This window comes from Octopus bimaculoides, chromosome 19 (assembly GCF_046866305.1).
Source record: "Octopus bimaculoides isolate indiv1 chromosome 19, ASM4686630v1, whole genome shotgun sequence".
Classification (NCBI taxonomy): Eukaryota; Metazoa; Mollusca; class Cephalopoda; order Octopoda; family Octopodidae; genus Octopus; species Octopus bimaculoides.
In genome coordinates this window covers 32290534-32311510 of record NC_142946.1, presented here as the reverse complement: position 1 = coordinate 32311510, position 20977 = coordinate 32290534, and the positions used below count along the sequence as shown (strand labels likewise).

The 20977-nt window shown below is 34.2% G+C and overlaps 2 long non-coding RNA genes across 2 annotated transcripts in view; one reads left to right on the top strand and one right to left on the bottom strand.

Annotated features, from left to right (window-relative positions):
• The window catches only part of LOC149131834 (uncharacterized), a 90386-nt gene that overhangs the window by 7057 nt on the left and 62352 nt on the right, over nucleotides 1-20977 (bottom strand). The gene's annotated exons all lie outside the window — the stretch shown is intronic.
• LOC149131835 (uncharacterized) lies at nucleotides 1958-20507 on the top strand. The gene is made up of 3 exons (XR_016245150.1): nucleotides 1958-2365; nucleotides 13862-13982; nucleotides 20402-20507. It is a non-coding gene; the product is annotated as an uncharacterized LOC149131835 (long non-coding RNA).

The following is a 20977-nucleotide window of genomic DNA, read 5'->3' as shown; positions in this document are numbered from 1 at the left end:
AAATACATATACATATGTAAGCTAACACGCACAAGAGCTGATACATACATACATACATACATACATACATACATACATATATACAAATATATACCGGTAAATATTAATATTAATATATTTACTAATGTATACATAGATATCTACACATACGTATATATATATATACACAATACGTCCCTGTGCGTATGTGCTAATATGTTTCTAATATACAACTTTGTTGTTGCTAGTTAAAGAAAGAGGAAAAGAAAACAGAAGTAAAGGAATCAGAATAAGTAGTGGTGGTGGTGGTGGTGGTGGCGGAGAACATATCTTTAAAATACATTTTGGGCGATTGCAGATGCAGTTTTATAGATGTGCATCAAAAAATCAATGTTGAGGGGTATTGTATGGGCTAAATTGCAATGTAAAAAGCAATCATATGGTTTAAAAAGGTGCATTTAAAAGTAATAGTTACAATAGGATAATGAAAATAAAAATAGAACTATATAGTTTGTACCCAGTCGAAGGTTTTCTTGAAAGGTGAAAATGTAAAATGAATGTTATACTAAATGGTGCTGGGCTTTAGGTGAAAAAGTCAAATTCAAATGCGAAAGGCTAATGAATACTGATAGAAACTAATCCAAATAATGTAGATTATTTTAGATATTAACTTAGATTTGCAATTAGATAAATTTAAACCCTACTGTAAGCCTAATGAAAAGCTCTATTGTATTAACAAAGAATCAATTCATCCACCCATAATACTTAAGAATCTAGTTAGTAATATAGGAAAGTGCATATTATCCATATCTTCAGAAGAGACTGTTTCAAAATGCCACGCTGTATTATAATACTGCATTAAGAAACAGGATTCTCGGAGAAGATCCAATATAGTCAAAGAACAACTAACAATAATAAAACACTTAAAACTAGAACTAGGAAAGTTTTGTGGTTTAATTTGACATTTAACATTGCTGTAAAAACCAATATAGGTAGGGAATTCTTAAAACTAGTTTCTAAGCACTTTCAAGCAAACCATAAGTTCTATAGAATTTTTAATAGGAGAAAGCTGAACGTTAGCTAGTCTTGTTGCAAGGTTTTTGCCTCTTTGATTAACCCCACAATGCGCCTATAGAAGTAACCACAGTGCTGGAAATAATAATAAGAATTGTAATTGTAAAGAACAAAGTTGGTGTCCCTTAGGAGGAAATTGTCTAGAGAAAGGAATAGTATATAGAGCTAAGGTGCAAATAGATGGCTCACAAGAATACAAGATATATATAGGAACCTCAGAAAATTCCTTCAAGACTAGATCATATTTCCATCAAAATTCATTTTGATACCTTGAAAATAGGACAGCGAGTCATGCTAAACATGTCTGGCAACTGAAAGAAAATGATGCCTGTCCTTTCAAATTCAGCCGGACTGTCTTGGAGAAAGCAGTACCATATAAACATGGAGAATATAGAGGCCTAATGAGGTGCAATTTGTGTCTGACTGAAAAGTTTTTTTATCCTGTTCCAGGATAAATATGCACTGAACCATTTTATCTTATTTTTTAAATTTTTATTTTATTATAACTATTACTTTTAAAGGTACCTTTTTAAATCATACGATTGGTTTTTATATTGCAATTTAGCCCATAAAATACCTCTCAAATTTTGATTTTTTTTTAACAGACATCTATGAAAATGCAGCTACAACTGCCCAAAATGTGTTTTAAAGGTATCGAATTCCTGAATGGATTTTTTAGTAATTTGTTTTATTTTCTATTATAATTTTTAAAAAATTATTTTTATTATTATTACTTAATTATTTTACTTTTATTGCATTTATTTATCATTATTATTATCGTTGTTAATAAGGTGACGATACTGCCAGAATTTTAGCAAGTTGGACAAGATGTGGATCTTTTCTGTTTGGTTACCAGCCTGTTGTCATAGTAACAGTCTTTGAAAAGTTTGCGAGGAAACACGTGTTGACAGCAGTCTTATTTACTCGTTCCTTTTTGTCATTGAGCATTGAGGTGGTTGTGAGGTGTACTAAAAATAACAGCTAAATAAGATTTTTTAAATAAATCTTTTAAATTAATGTTTATTTGCCAACATCTCGCTCAGAAATTTCAAACTAAGTGTTTTTCTCTTTTAAATTAACATAAACATATATTTACATGAAAGAAAATTACCGGAGACAAAACACGTGTTGTTCACAAATATTGACATGTGCATTTTCAGGATGTTGATGACAAAATGTGCAGTCATGCACAAAATGACAGTTTCCAAATCCTGTTTCCTGACTGGGTGAAAATGATCAAACTTCAAACCTCCATAACTTTTTAAAATTATTTTCCTGGAAAAAATGAAATAACTCCGGTAATTCAGTTTGGGCAAGTATATATTGTGCCAAATTTTAAAATTTTCGGTAAGCTTTAATTTTTGGAGCTGCTGGCAACCAAACAAAAGATCGCAAGATGTTTAGCAACTGTTTGCCTGTTGCTAAATTTCTGATTTAAATTTCGCTGAGGTTAAAATTTTACTCATTTTCAAATCTATATTACACAAAATAATATTTTTAGCAATTCAATTCAATTTTATAATTGATTTTATTTAATCTACACCTCTGAAATTGTTCATTCTTTCAGCAATTTTTCTTTTTATTCTATTTCTATTCTTATATTAATATTCAATACATCAGACACAGTTTTGAATATATATGTGCGTACATTTGTATTGTGTGTGTGTATATGTTTATGTACATATGTATGTATGTATGTATGTATGCATGTATATATATGTGTGTGTGTGCGCATGTGTGTGCGCGTGTGTGTGTGTTTATGTTTATATGTATATATGTATGCATGTACACGTGTGTAACGACGTATATATATTTATGTGAGAATGTTTATGCAAGTCTATTTATATGTGTGCATATACGGGTTTGACTATACACACATAAGGGTTTTGCCGAATCTTATCTTTCCTTCATTTTCTCACTGCTAGATACTATTAGGAACGCTGTTTTCAAACATTTCTCTTTCTCTCTTCTTCCTCCCACCTCCCCAACTACTTATTCTGATTCTTTTTCTTCTCTTTTCTTTTCCTCTTTCTTTAACTAGCAACAACAAAATTGTATATTCTGATTCTTTTTCTTCTCTTTTCTTTTCCTCTTTCTTTAACTAGCAACAACAAAATTGTATATCAGCACATACGCACGGGGACGTATTGTGTGTGTGTGTGTGTGTGTGTGTATATATATATATATATATATATATGTATAGGTGTGTGTGTGTGTGTAGATATCTATGTCTATATTAGTAAATATATTCATATTAATGTTTGCCTGTATATGTTTGTATATATGTATGTATGTATGTATCAGCTGTTTCACGTGTTAATGTACATATGTATATATGTGTTTTAGTGTGTGCATGTATTAATGAATGCATGTATGCGTTTGTATGTGAATAACGCGTGTCTAAATATTTATATATTTTTTTACTTTTGGATTTTTTGTGAGTATTTTATATAAACAGATACATTTTAATTTAACTTATTTTAATATTAATTAATTTACACTGGACATGTATGTTTTTCCTTGTAAACTAAAATTTATTTTTGATTTCGCTCTTACACAATACACTATTTAATTTTATATCACCTTTTCTTTAAAAAAAAAAAGATTAGTTGAAATGACCAATGAAATGAAATCAAATTCAAATGTGTATCTCTCAAGTAAATTGTACAATACATTTACACATATAACCTTAATTCTTGTCCCACCCTTAATCACAACTGTCTGACGAAGGGAAACGTGAAACTCTGAGTAGCAGTTTTTTTGTGATGTTTTTGAGATATTTTTGCAGCTTTAATAATAAAATATATTTCTCTACCTCCAGTATTCGAGTCCTATTTTTCCCACCTCGTTGCACATTTGTGTTGACTCTTGTATGTATATGTATATATCTATTTGTGTGTGTGTGTTTGTATATATGTGAGTGTGGCTGACTGGGTACACAAGCATGTGTACGTATGTCCCGGTGCATATCTCTGTGTCTTGAGTTGGGTTTTCGTGTGTGTGTCTTTCTATATCTGTGGGTGCCTCAGAGTGCATGCATGCATGCATATATATACATATATTTCCACAAATGCATCTAATTACATTTTGGACATACACTTTTCTTACATACACCTGTATTGACTTTTCTCGTTGTTGATGCCGTTCCCTGTATAAGCCCAAATGTAATTATATCTGAAATAAATTGCACTTCATACTCAAGGCTCCAAGGAAGCTATAACGTGTTGTTTAGGCATTTAATTATGACTCCACTACATATTATAGCAGAAACAGCTGTAAGTTAATGAAGTTCATAAGATAATCAGTTATTTCTTTATCATCTCTCTCTCTCTCTCTCTCTCTCTCTTTCTCTCTCTCTCTCTCTCTTTCTCTCCTATTACTGCTCTACACTCAGCCAACACTTTGTTCTGAAACATACGTATATTGACTTCTATATCAGGTTATTGGTCTCACAATGCCTAAGCAAAATATATGCACATATACATATATATTAGTATGTACATATACGTATGTATATATGCATATATATATATATATATCATCATCATCGTTTAACGTCCGCTTTCCATGCTAACATGGGTTGGACGATTTGACTGAGGACTGGTGAAACTGGATGGCAACACCAGGCTCCGATCTGATTTGGCAGAGTTTCTACAGCTGGATGCCCTTCCTAACGCCAACCACTCAGAGAGTGTAGTGGGTGCTTTTACGTGTCACCCGCACGAAGGACAGTCAGGCGGTACTGGCAACGGCCACGCTCAAAATGGTGTCTTTTATGTGCCACCCGCACAAGAGCCAGTCCAGGGGCACTGGCAACGATCTCACTCGAAAATCCTATGAAGGCCAGTCAGGCGGTACTGGCAACGGCCACGCTCAAAATGGTGTATTTTATGTGCCACCCGCACAAGAGCCAGTCCAGGGGCACTGGCAACGATCTCGCTTGAAAATCCTTACACATGACACGGGCACAAGTGCCAGAAAGGCGACGCTGGGCACAGGTACTATCCTGATTTCGCTTTCGCTTGCCCCAATAAGTCTTCGCAAGCTGAGTTTCATGTCCAATGAAGGAGACGACGTTGGCACGGGTGCCAGTCGTCGAATTTAGTTCGATTTGACTTGCCTCAACAAGTCTTTGCAAGCGAAGTTTAGTGTCCAATGTAGGAAAGGAAGGAAATGTTATTTATATTATTATGAGATTAAACACCATGCATCCTGTTTCCAAGTAAGTTTTATCTTAATAATTCTGATGTGCACTCTATAAGATCTTTTTACTCTTTCGTTTTTCTCTCTCTTATTCTTTTACCTCCTTTTATCTCACTATTCTACCCTATGACTCTGTCACTCTCTCTCCCTCACTCCTCCTCCCTTGCTCACGTGGCTCCCACGTGACCATCGGCCATCTTTCTTTCTTTCTCTCCCTTGTAGCTGGAACAAGGAAGACATGTTCTTGTTCGTCTCCTTTCCTAGCTTGATTTACATATTCACCACCACAACCTCATTTAGACTTAGCAGCCCTTCTTGTTTGTTTTCACTGTCCTGTTTGTGTTACCTACTTTGAACCTTCACAAAATCCCAAATTTTATTTAATTTGCTTTGATATTAGCCAGTGCAATATAAACTCTAACTCGCTTATTGTGGACCATTATCTCAAGCCCTCAATACTAAACATATTGCATGTTTGTATGTATATATATATATATGCTTGTGTATAATTATTATAATTATATAAAAAGAAAAATATGAACTACTACAGTAATCCTCCCGTCTCAACACATGAAATATGTATGTACATATGGGTATGTTTGTACGTAAATATATATATGTGTGTGTGTGTATGTATGTATGTGTGTATATATATATATATATATATATATATATATGTATGTATGTATTCCTCATTTATATACTTTTTCATTCCTACAAAACTACAATAATCTTAAGATAGATTGATTATTTAAATTTCACTATTATTTCTCTTTCCTCTGTAACTCCTGTTGGAAATAAAAGAATTCATTTAACATATGCGTTTTATTCCATTTACTAAATTTATTTATATATATATATATATATATATATATATATATATATATATATATACAGGAATAAGAAAATAGAGGGGATCAAGAGGTGGTATTCATCAACTTTTAAACATTATATTATGTCTATTTATTTAAAAAAAAACAATTCATCTAATAAGAATAATATGATACACCTAATAATAATAATAATTGATTCCTTTGTATGCATATACATATATATATATATATATATATATATATATATATATATAGATATATAGATATGTATTTATGTATACATATGCTTATGTAAAATTGTGTATATATGTATGTATTTATATTTATAACTTAACCTTATGGACCTTCTAAACTCTCTGACGAAGCCCAGAGGCACATCCAAGTACTTTAATCTTATCTACCAAATACTTCAGTTCACTGAAGGGATGGAAGTAAAGTGAGGTACTATGACCTCTTGGCTGAAACAGCTGTAAGAAACTATTCTACTTTCTATGTTCTATGTTATATATTTTAATAATTACTGGTATTTTTATATATGTAAAGCATAATATGTTATACATGTATGTATATTGTTACACCACAGTCATTTTGTAATCTTTGCTACCCTGGTATCTATTAACCAATTTATTTTGTCGGAGTTAATTATTAACTTAGAGAAAATAAATACTTATAATAATATATATATATCTATATATATATATATATATATATATATATATATCATCATCATCATCATCATCATCGTTTAACGTCCGCTTTCCATGCTAGCATGGGTTGGACGATTTGACTGAGGACTGGTGAAACCGGATGGCAACACCAGGCTCCAATCTAATTTGGCAGAGTTTCTACAGCTGGATGCCCTTCCTAACGCCAACCACTCAGAGAGTGTAGTGGGTGCTTTTACGTGTCACCCGTACGAAAACGGCCACGCTCAAAATGGTGTCTTTTATGTGCCACCCGCACAAGCCAGTCCAGGGGCACTGGCAACGATCTCACTCGAAAATCCTACGGGAGCCAGTCAGGCGGTACTGGCAACGGCCATGCTCAAAATGGTGCATCTCATGTGCCACCCTCACAAGAGCCAGTCCAGGGGCACTGGCAACGATCTTACTTGGCTTGCCGGGTCTTCTCACGCACAGCACATTTCCAAAGGTCTCGGTCAGTAGTCATATATATATATATATATATATATATATATATATATATATATATATATATATATGCACATTAATATAATATACATGCATTATATATATTGCATAAAAGATCGTGGGTAAGGCCAAAACAATGCGAAGTAAATCACAAGAAAATAAATATGTGAATTAATGTAGATTTACCTTGTATTCAATATTTCGGGGTTATGACACCATTTTCAAGAAATTGGCGAATGTTGCCGATGTGTGTGTGTGAACGTATGTGGAGTGGACATGCACAGAAGGGTGTTGCTATAGCAACCAGCTAGCTTCCTGTAACTCACTTCTATTGTTGATCTTGCATTTCTTTTGGTGTTTTCTTGTGATTTACTTGCATTTACTTCGCATTGTTTTGGCTTTACCCACAATCCTTTATACAATATATTCTACACAATGCTTCATAGTAATTATTTCATATTGTATATACATGAATATAGTATATATATATATATATGTATATATTATATATGCATCATTGTAATGCACACACACACACACACACACACACACACACACACACACACACACACACACACACACACACAAATAAGCGAAAATGCACAATGGATATCAAAAAAAGTAAAGGCTTTTTATGAAAAGTAACGATACATATATACAATTAGATGGGAGTGGACATAGAAAAAAAAAGATGCAAAATTAGATTTGATGAAACTAAGTTACATGGAGGTGAGCCAAAGTGTTATTAAATAACATACAAACATGCATGCATGCATACATACATACATACATTTGTTATGTGCAACAGAAAGATATTAGTTTGAATGAGTAATCAGTGTATCATACTTAAAGCAAGTACATCATTGAAAACCTAATTGTGCTATTCTTCTCAAGAAAGTATCACTTACATATGTATAGTGTTAAAAAAAAAAAACACAGAAAATATATCAATAGCACGCAACTAACTTTTATTCAGACTACTGGCTAATTTGCAACATCAGGGATTTTTCAGTTACTTTTATTATCAGTAATCATAGATTTTGTCTCATCTTACCATTGCTATAACATACTTGCTACTGATGCAGCCCAAAGATGCAGAAATAAATATTTAGCAAAGCCACCATTGCTGTTGGGTGATTTTTGTCTACTACTGATGAATTTCTGTTTTTAACATTATATGAAAATTAGAGGTGCTTTCTTGGGATGAACACTGCAGTTAATTAGGCTTTAAATGATATATCTGCTTTAACTATGATATACATTTTGCTCTCTCTTTATGTGTCAGCATCATTATCATGAACAGTTTTCTCCTTATCATCATCATCATTTTAAGTCTATTTTCCATGCTTGCATGGATGAACAAGTCTTTTCCAGCACAGCATTATGCCACTTATTGTAGCCCATGGTTATCCTCTTTGTCAGGTTCTGTATTCTGAGACCAGCTTTTACAACTTCTTGCCTTGTGTCTTCCACTTGATATCCCTTTACACAATTGTCATTATATGTTTCTACCAGTGCAATATGCTCCCTTACGCACTATATCCGATTCCTCTTTTAGCCAGTTTTCTTCTCAGCTCAGTTCTAATTTGTTATCTATCCACACTAACAATAGATGCTCAATGAAGCATGTTTGCCTAATTTCATTCTAGTATATAAAATGCAAAAAAGGAAAGAGATTTATATAAAGCATTCTCCAAAATATATTTTTATTCCCAATTTTTATCGTCCAATCAAATTATTATTTATATTCATATATGTATATATAAAATGGATTTGTTATTTTGTGTTAGACGTTAATTTACATTTGAATTAAAAACTGGAGAGTGTTCAATTTTGTTATCCATCATGATGTTGTCAGTGTCGCAATATCAATATGCATATTTGTTAAAAGAACTTCATTGTAACCATTTGGCATTTAACAGGCATAGCTGTGTGGTAAGAAGCTTGCTTTCCAACTACATGGTTCTGGGTTCAGTTCTAATGAATGGCATCTTGGTACCTATGGCTCTGGGCTGACCAAAGTCTTGAGAGTGGATTTGGTTAACAGAAACTAAAAGAAGCTGGTCTTATATATATATATATATATATATATATATATGTATATATATATATATATATATATATATATATAGATTATATTTAAAATTAAAGTTTAGATAGGAGACTTCAAAATGTAGTATCCAAACCTTGTTTTAGGTATGTCCCTAGTAGTGTACCTTGAGAGTACGTTCACCACATACGGCTACCAGGCATCATCCGCGGTACTGCACTTTAGTCACAAGATCTATGTAAGGAATTCTTTGGTGCTCATTTATTATATTTAAATAAATGATTGGGAAGACAGAGTACACTGCTTACAGTATATTCTGTCTTCCCTGTCAATTATTATAATATATATATATATTCCTGCATCTATGTCATTGAGTTTGTGCTTGTCCCCAACCACTGCTTGACAACCAGTCTTGGTGTGTTTACATTCCTATAACTTAGTGGCTTGGCAAAAGAGACCAAAAGAATTAGTACTGGACTTAAAAAATCATAAGTTCTGAGGTTGATCCATTTACAATTCTATATTTAAGAGATGAGGAATTATTTACATTATTTACATTATTTACATTTGACGGATATTTGTCCTCATGTTGTTTGTTGTTAACACAACGTTTCAGCTGATATACCCTCCAGCCTTCATCAGGTGTCTTGAGGAAATTTCGAACCTGGGTTCTCATTCCTAACGATGTTACTATTATTATATTATTATTATTATTATTATTATTATTATTAATCAGGTCGCTGCCGTGAATCGAACTCGGAATCTTGGGGTTAGTAGCCCGCACTCTTAACCACTACGCCCACGGGCATATGGCGTAGTGGTTAAGAGCGCGGGCTACTAACCCCAAGATTCCGAGTTCGATTCACGGCAGCGACCTGATTAATAATAATAATAATAATAATAATAATATAATAATAGTAACATCGTTAGGAATGAGAACCCAGGTTCGAAATTTCCTCAAGACACCTGACGAAGGCTGGAGGGTATATCAGCCAAAACTTTGTGTTAACAACAAACAAGATGAGGACAAATATCCGTAAATAATGTAAATAATGTTGATTCATTTAGCTAAAAAATTCTCGAAGGCAGTGCTCCAACATGACCACAGTTCGATGACTAAAGCAAGTAAAAGGTAACAGAAAGGATGAAGAAAAATTTACACATTTATGCGTGTGTGTGTGTGTGTACATGTGCATGCTTGTGTATTTGTTCACATTTGCACTTCAAAAATCGTTGAGCTACAAGCAGTAATGTTGGTTATATTTCCCCTCTCAATAAAATGCCCACTAAGCTTTCACCTTCAAATATATGTAAAATAATATCCCTTGTTTAAAACAGGGAAGAGTAAGTAATAAGAAGGCACCTGATTGTAATACATGCCTCAATAATATATCATCTAACCCATACTAGGATAAAAAAATAGACATAAAAGACCTGAAGGAGAGTGAATGCTAACAGTAATATACTGTGAAATATAGTATGTATCATCATCATTATCAGCATTGTTTTATTTGTTTTTCCTTGCTGGTATGGATGGGTTAGACAAGACTACTGATTTAGTTCTATGCCTGGATACCTTTCCTTAGGTGAACTGTTTAGAACTTGCTAATAATATGATGTATCTGTTTTAAAGCTGGGATACACATGATGGGGAATATAGAAAGAAAGATTGAATAAAAACACAATGCAATAGAAGAAGACCTGTCCTCCACAGTAGAAGTGGCAAAGGCCACATGCCCTGGTCAAGAGGATTGACCTGCAAGAGTCCTGTGCTGGTGCTATGTAAAAAGGACTCATGTTGGTGCCATGTAAAAGTTTTCATGCTGGTGGCACATTAAACATACCCAGTACATACTGTAACATGGTTGGCATTAGGAAGGGCATCCAACTGTAGAAACCAGGCCAAGTCAGACTGGAACTTGTTGCAGCTCTCTGGCTTACCAGTTCTGTTCAAATCATCCAAGTCATGCCAACATGGAAAACAGATGTTAAAGGGTGATGATGATGATGATGATGATGATGTTTTTTATGTCTCAGTTCAATGCTTTTATGTTAAATATTTGCTTTGTTATGTATAGCTAAGAAGCTTGCTTTGCAATTATGTCATGTTGGGCAAGTATCTTTTACTAACCCTGGGTCATCTAATGCCTTGAGAGCAAATTTAGCTGATGGAATGTGGGTGGAAGCCCAATGTACATGTGTGTCTGTGTGTTTTTGTGCTTGCTCCTCGATCCACTGCTTGATGACAGACATTGTTTATTTACTTGTAAATTAGTGGATCAGCAAAAGAGGCTGATAGAATAAATACCAGACGTAAAACATAGGAATTAATTCGACTAAACATTTCACAGTGGAGCTTCAGCAAAAGTAAAGGTAAAGGTAACCTTTTCGAGTCATGTTGACTCATAAGGGCCAGTTTCCTGATTTCCATGGTGTATAAATTCATCACCTGGATGGGATGCCGGTCCATTGCAGGATTACTCATTTTTGTCCGCTGAGTGGACTAGAGCAGCATGAAATAAAGTGATTTTCTCAAGAACATAATGCATCACCCAGTCCAGGAATTGAAACCACAATCTTATGATCATGAGTCTAATACCTTAACCAGTAAGCCATGTGCCTTCATTGTCCCAGCATGGCTACAGTCCAGTGACTGAAACAAGGAAAAGAAGATAAAAAAAAGTTATTGTATATATTAATATTCATATAATACAGGACAGCAAGCTGGCAGAATCATTAACTTAATGGTATGTCTCTTGACTTTCCATTCTGTGTTCAAATGCTGCTGAGGTCAACCTTATAAGGTGACAAACTTTGCTTTTATAAGGTGACAAGGTGGCAGAATCATTAGCCACTCTACAGGTAGTTATCCCTTATACCTCAAAGACACCCTGATCCTTGTCCCAGGAGTGTAACCCTACAATAACTTTCTCCATTATTTTTTTTTGTTCTGGTTTTACATAACACTCAGAAACTGCAGAAACTGGATGTGATACTTTCTGAACTCCATTGGCAGAGAGCCATCACCATATTCTTCCTACCAGCCCTTCTGATGAGTGCTGGGATTGGGTTTTTTCCAAAATTTGTGTGAAAAACTGACTAGTAAAATCAGCTGAAACGGATCTATAATTCTGTATTGTGTAGATATTAATACACTCACTCTATTGTCCATGGAAATCCTTGATGCTGATGCCCTAATTCTCATTACCAAATCATGGAAGCAAGATTAATAATCAGTGATGATGATGATGGTGATGGTGTCTGTGTGTGTGTGTGTGTGTGTGTGCACGTGTGTGTGTGTGTGTGTGTGTGTGTGTGTGTGTGCGTGTGTGTGTGTGTGTGTATGTGTGTGTGTGTGCGCGCGCGCGCGAGTGTTTCTGAATGTGTGCATGCATGCATGTGTATACTTGTATGTGTATATATGCATAATATCCCTTACCTGTTGGCCTTCAATATAAATACATGTACTTTGGCTTCAAGTAACTAAAATGACAACATGAAACTACTACTGGAATTTCAAATATATTTTGTAGACCCAATATTCAGAGATCTTTGTTTAGTTTTCAGCTATAATTCCCAACCAAATTCCTTGACAGATAAATTATATTGAATACATTTTATGCTATCTGAGCAATATTTTGGGCCATTAATTCACTTAGTCAACCATTAGAGGCATTTGAATATTGCATTCATGCCAAATATGGTATTGTGTTTGGTTCATTACTCTAGAGTTAGAGCAATAGATTCCAAACCTGCTGAAGAATAATTCCATGAGAATGAATATCAACAGCTGCAATAACTATCAATATTCACAGAAGCAATGTATCTATGCTTTTAATTTTTACTAAAGTAATACATTGGTTGACTTCTTTTAGTACTTAAGTTTTTATAACATATTGGTATCCCCATTCTCCAATATATATCATTGCAGAAGTAACCCCCACTGTCGTTATTCAGTGGCAAATTTTATGGCTAATCTTTTCTGCCAAAACTTGATGTTATATTTTACTTGTAAAATTCTGTTAACATTCACCCCCTCATTACAAACCTTCACAGTAATCATTATTGTTATTGCTAACCTGTAAACTGTAACTTTATCTTTTATTTTATTGTTAAATATTGATTTCAAATTTTGCCTCAAGGTCAGTAACTTCAAGTGAGGGGATAAGTTGATTACATCGACCTCAGCACTTATTTTATCAACTCACAGTGGAATTTGAACTCAGGACATAAAAATGGATGAAATGTTGTTAAACATTTTTCCATGTGTGCTAACGATTCTATCAGGCTTGCAGCCTTAAATTTCACTGTTAAATGTTACTGTTAATCTTCACCATTTACCTTCATTGCTAATCTTTATTTTTTATCTGTATTGCTATTCTTCTTTGCTAACCTTCATTGATAACCCACACTATGACTATGAACCTTCATATTTTAAACTATCTTCATAGCTAACTTTCATTGCAAAACCATTACCATTCACTAGAGACAGTAACAAAAACATTAACAACAAAATGGATAACATCAACTACAGAAACAGTAGTAACAGCCCCACTGGTAATATTTTGCAGGAGCAACAACAGGAATGAACCATGATGATCACCACCACCACCACCATTAACAACAACAATAACATCAACAGTAGCAACCAGAACAGTATGACATCAACAGCTGGAGGAAGCCATTAAACAGGTATCTTAATTAAGAAACATAAAAAGTTATTGTTATATTGAAATATAAATTGAGAACTTGGTTTCTGCAGCAACTCAACAATAAAGGACCCTGTTTCAATTAATTAACCTCATTAGAAATAATTTCAAATTTTAAGGAAGAGAAATGACAACTTGAATCTTTACTGCTTTTAATCTTTAGCAGAGCTGACTTTTTATTATTTACTATAAAAAGAAAAAAAAAATCTGCTGGTGAGCTGGCAGAATTGTTGGTATGTTAGAGAAAATGCTTAGTAGCATTTTTTCCAGCTCTTTATGTTCTGAGTTCAAATCCTGCTGAGGTTAACTTTTCCTTTCACTCTTTTAGGGTTGATAAAATATAGTAACATTGAAGTTCTGGGGTTGATGTAAGTGACTTGCTCCCTTGTGACAAAATTAGAAAAAATTATTTAGTCCAAGACTTAAGGATGTTGAACTGGTAGAGTTGGCAAAGTAGGGGATGAACTACTAAATTGTATTTGCTCCTATTCTTGGCATTTCAAGACCAATCTTGCAGTTCATCCTTCCAGGGCTGATAAATAAAGTACCAGTCATATTTTCTCTTATTCTATCATTCTATCATTCTCTTATTCTATCATTCTCTTTTTTGTTGTTATGCTATGTGGGAAGAGTCTGATGATTGCAGAAAGCCACTAGATGTGTTATGAATACTGTCTTTAGTATTTCAAGTTATTTTTATGTAATTTTGGTAAATATATTTGTTAAAATGAAATGTCAGTGTTATTTTCATTTTTGTGTAATTTAGATGACAATATATTTACTGCACTGTGTGTGTGTGTCTGTATGTGTGTATATATACACACACACACACACACACACACACACACACACACACACACACACACAGAGTTTATATAAAGCTTGAACTTTTATTATAGTAGTAACTACGGAAGACTGGTGGGATTATATCTGTATGGACTTGAAGATTGGTCATGACTTAGCATACAGTTTAGTTATTGCAGTTTACTATTAATACCGATACAATGTACATTGGTTTATATGTTTCTTTGTTGTAGTTTTATTGAAGTTAGTGTTTAATCCTGCCTATAAATTGATTAATTGAATGAATCTGGTTACACAGCAGTGAAACATGGGCCATGACTGTTGAGGACATGCGTAGGCTTGAAAGAAATGCATCTAGTATGATCCGCTGGACGTGTAATGTCAGTGTGCATTCACAACAGACTGTAAGCGCACGGAAAGAAAAGTTGGATATAAGAAGCATCAGATGTGGTGTGCAAGAGAGACGACTATGCTGTGTATGGATGAGAACAGCAGTGTGAAGAAGTGTCACACCCTAACAGTGGAAGGAACCTGTGAAAGAAGTAGACTCAGGAAGACATGGGATGAGGTGGTGAAGCATGACCTTTGAACTTTGGGCTTCATGGAAGCAATGACAAAAAACCAAGACCTCTAGAGGTATGCTGTGACTGAGATGAGCCAGCAAATAAAGTGAGTCCACAGCTGTAACCTACACCAGTGTCGCATAACCAGCCCACTGTAAAGTACCTTTGATCATAGGGTGACATGCTGTGCTTGAGGAGACCTATTGAGTCAAGTACATCAACATCAGCAATATCAGAATCAAATCAAATGGAAATTGTAATTGTGAGCCCCGTGCCAGCAGCATGTTAAAGCACCATCCGAATGTGGCTGATGCCAGTGCCGCCTTGACTGGCTTCTGTGCTGGTGGCACATAAAAAACACCATCTGATCGTGGTTGATGTCAGCTCCTCTGGCTCTGTGTATATACATACATACATACATATATATATACATATATATATATATATATATATATATATATATATGTATGCATTTATATATATTTTTATACCAAAATTAGGCAAAAATATTGTATCTGTTAACAAACGTAGCAAAATACTCACAAGTGAGTTTTTCTATTTATATCGATTTAGCAAGAGATACAACTGTGCTGGTATGGTCATGTGATGTGTATGGACAGGAACAGCTGTGTAAAGAAGTGCCAGTCTCTAACTGTGGAGGGAACCTGTAGTAGAGGTAGACCCAGGAAGACATGGAACGAGGTGGTGAAGCATGGTGTTTGAACTTTAAGCCTTACAGAGGTAATGACTAGTGATTGAGGCCTTTGGTGATGGAGGACCCATCAAGCCAAGTGCACCCATGCTGGTGGCTTGTAAAGAACACCTTTGGAGTGTTGGGCCTCACAGAAACAAAGTGGCTGAGTTCCTTTCAAGCTTTGGGCCTCATGGAGGCAATGACCGAGACCTTTGGCATTATGTTGTGCTTGAGAAGAAGACTTATCAGCATGCCAGCTTGGTCAAACCATCCAACCCATGCCAGCATGGACAATGATGATCTGTATTAGTATATATGTATGAATTATTTCACACATTATTATATATGTGTACACATGCACAAATCAGTATATATCCACACACTTGTCATAAGAATTTTAAATAGTCAATGTTGAAGTGTGTTCATATGTGTGTGTGTATGTGCGTGCGTGCGTGCATGTGTGTGTGTGTGTGTGTGTGTGTTTGTGAATGCATGTGTCTTTGTGAGTGTACATGTGTGAAGACCAACAGATATTCAGACAGACAGGTGGGTATACATGAAGATGTATAGATGCCAGGACAGACAGATAAACAGAGACAGACAGAGAACCAAAAAAGAGAGATACAAGAGAGAACAAATGAGCAAGAAAGTGTATGCAAGAGGGATAGAGAGAATAAAGAGAACAAGAAAGAGTGTAAGTGGAGAACAAGAAAGATGGTAAAGCAGAAAGTGAGGGAGGTGGGGTGAGAGATTAAATAGTATTAAAAGAGGGAAGTCTCCATAAAAGATACACAAGCGTTTACAATATGTCTTCTGTGGTAGGTTATTCTATTGTCTGCCAAAACAACGGGATAAATTCATTAGATCCCTGTCAAGAGAACTTTTCTCTTCATAGATTTTAATCAATAAGATTTAGTTGGCCTTTTTAAACAATACTCAGTCAATTTTATTGATTAAATAACTTCAGGTTTCTGAGAAAATGTCTCTACAGTTTGACAATGGTTGATGGTGTGGGTTGATATTTGTGTTATGGCTGGCTTTCTCTTTACTTCAGACAACAGCAGGTTGTCAAGTAAACAAAATAGCAATTATCTTAGGATAACAAAGCTGGTACTTAAAAGTTCTCATTGAAATACATGTGCATATTGTTCCATTCACATTGACATACAGATGTGTGTGTGTATTCACACACAGACATGTAGGTATATATGCATATGCATGCATGCATACATGCACTCATACATACATATATACATACATACATACATGCATATATACATACATGCATGCATACATGCATAAGTACATACATGTGTAAGTACATAATGCATACATACATACATACATACATACATACATATGGCAATGAATGCTACAAGTATCTTGGAATTGAGGAGAATATTGCATGCTAGCAGAAACACCCATCATTGACTGGGTTGAAAAAAGCTGCCAAAATAGTACTATGACTATTGAAAGTTATTCACTTAGATTGTATTGAACATGGCCAGAAATGGAACTTGGGGTGGTGGGGTCATTGTAGGAAGGTGAAATAAATGTTGTTTGAGTTAGTCAGTTTTCAGCACAAAAATCTGAAAGACATACAGGTGTTAAGGAATGGTCATCATAGTTATACTGATTTTATTATGGCTTTAGATGAAATTGTAAAGTTATATATGGATGAAATTGTAGTTAGACTGTAGGTTCAAGTGGAACCTCGTTTGTGAAATAGAAGGGATTCATGAAAATAATTACACAAGAATGAAAGTAAATTGTGAAGTTGCATGTGAATGATCAAATGATTCTGCTTTGATGAGAGCCACAACAAGTTTTCAGGCATAACTACAGATTTACCCCCATTGCAACATGATTTCCAGAAAAATGGTTACTTTTGCATGACATTCTCAACAAATCCCACTTAGACACTGTACAATCAGAGTATATATGGATTTATGGTAAAGAATTATTTTGAGGGGGTGTGGAATGGAGTTTCAGAAAATTCACATGGCCCCATTTTTTTCTCTCATAACTTTGAGGAAAATGGGTAAATTTTAATGAAAGTTTATACAGCTATCTCTGAAACGGCATACATTACGATTATAAAGAAATTTGTGGATAAAATGTTCTCTGAGGGGCAGAGAGAGGAGTTTTGAAAAAAAAACTAATTACGAAGACCATATAAGTTCATTCTTTTCCTCCATCCCCCACCCTGACTGATTTTCATGATTATTTTTTGGCACTTAAAAACTATGGGTGGGGTGGGGAGCCTTTTTGATATTAAAACAAAGCTTTTAAATATTTTCAGAGGTAAAACTATGATTTAAGGGAGATTTGGCTGTTGATTCTAGCACATCTCAAGATCACCTTTCTTGTTTCTTTCTCACTCTCGCATGTATTTATATTTTTTAATATTTTTCTCCCCATAAACACATTTATACTATAAAAAACACTTAAAAATTTATGATTTTTTTTCAACCCCATTCCCCCGCCCATTCTTTCTGCTTACAATTTTAAATATTGAACAGACTGAGAAGGTAATTTCTGGCATTTATCCACACTGATCAAATGAAGGGGTGGGGGCTATTTAAAAGATAGTTCATTTTAACAACATACTTTTCTGTTACAAAATATTTTTTCTTACGTACACACACAGGGCCTCACAAGATTGAAATGGGGATCAAAATTTAAATTACCGTTTATTTGGTTGTTGTTGCTTAGATCCCACCAATGGACCATGCATGTGTTACTTCCACATCATCATTCCATAAAATGTGTTTATGAGAAAAATATTGAAAAACATCAATACATGATAGAGTGAAAACCAGGAAGGTGGTCTTCTGAACAACAGCAAAAATCTCCCTTAAATCACACACTTTTTCCTCTAAAAATACTCACATATCTTTTTTTTTGTTTGTTTTTAATGAAAAGGCTTCTCCCATGGTTTTTAGTTGCAAAAATATTGGCCATAATCTGCCCAGAGTGCGATGGTCAGGGGGAAGAGAAGTGAAAAAATCATAAACTGTCAAAACATTTTTCATAAAAAGATCCCCTTCCCCATCCCCAAATCATTTCCAAGGCTGTGGTGAAAAACAAATGGGAAAATCACTGTCAAACTTATGTGGTTTTCCTCATCTGAAACTCTGTTCTATCGAAATCCTTCTCCCTACTCTGTCAGAAAAATTTTTTCCACAAATTTCTTTACAATTGTAATCTATGTCATTTGAAAGGTATTTCTATAAGCTTTCATTACAGCCTACCCATTTTCCTGCAAGTTATGAGGCAAAAAAGTCGGGTCATGTGAAAACAAACAAACTTTGCTTTTTATAAGGACAGAATTAATAACGCATGTGTGTGTGTTTGTGCGTGTGTAACTGTAATAAGCTGTATTACTTATATACATATATATATATATATATATATATATATATATATATATATATATATATATATATATATATATATATATATATATATATATAAAGTATTACTTACTTTAATGGACAAAAGACAGTTGATAGATTCCAATTATATCAGAATTTGTGAAAAACATTTCTGCAAATCAAGAGATCAGTTTCAGAAAACTCAAACGATTCTGCTTTGATGAGAGCCAAAAAAAAAAGGTTTACACAACAAGTTCCGATATAGGTTGAATCTACACCATTAAAAGAATATCTATAGAAAATTTTATTTTAAAATACCCATTGTCCTAAGAAACAAATTCGGTGGGGCACTCTTGTGTAGGTATGCCATATGTGAAAGAAGCATACGGTCAAATACACAGTATGCGAAATGTTAGAAATAGGAGCCAACACACCACCGACTCGCCCATCCCCATTCTGTTTGTGGGAAATAAATGCACAGTTATCTGTGGATGGTCAAATTAATTGAAATGACACATAAAACCTGAAATATTATCAAGTTTGTTTAGTGTTTTCAGCGGTCAACATACAAACAACCAAACTTTGCTTTTTATGAGGATAGAGATGAAATATTACTTATTTTACAGGATAGAACAAAGTTGATTCCTTACTGAATTTTAAACTTGGCTAATTTTCCTTATGTTGCCTTACAATTTACTTTCATCCTTGTCTAATTGTTTTCATGGGCTTCTTTTTCATTCGACAAAATAGGCACCAAATTCAGTTAACTTAGACCTACATAATAACTATAATTTAATCCTCATACAACTCTTATATTTCACAAATGAAGTTCCACTTGAACCTGCAGTATAACTACAATTTCATCCATATGTAACTTTACAACTTCATAAATATAAAAACCAATGAAACAGAGATAATAATGCGCATTTAATTATCTCATTGATTTATTTTGGATTTATTTCAGATCCGCTTTGTGTCCAAGATGGGAAATGGCAGGCAGCTCCATTAGGAGGGCATGTAGAGAGTCAGAACCACTTCCATTGTCTTCGGCATAAAATTTTACACAAGAATTAGCTTTTAGTTTTGTATATAGATGATGTAGCCTTTATTGTTATAGATGGACAGACACACACATATTCATTTTTATTATATAGATGTTGGTGTTGTGACTAAAGCTAGAATGAAAAAAAATATTCCAGCCGACTATGGAAGGTTTGGAAGTCATAGTTGTATGTATTCAATAAAACCATATTGCATAATGCTGTTGCAGTTCTAGTGTTTGTACTAACATCTGAAACATCAGACTGGGCATTTGAAGAGATCTTCAACTTGGATATCAAGATTAGAAAGATACAACAGCAACAGTGAGACACTGTCAGCATCTGTTAAATTGCAGAACGGAGGCATAAGATCAAATAGATCCCTTCTGAGTGTCATTGTATTTTATAGATCAATGGTTCTCCACCGAGGTCTATATGACCCTTCAGGGTTCATATAAGATTTTGTTGTTAAAATTTATGTGCAATAAATTGCTTGCACA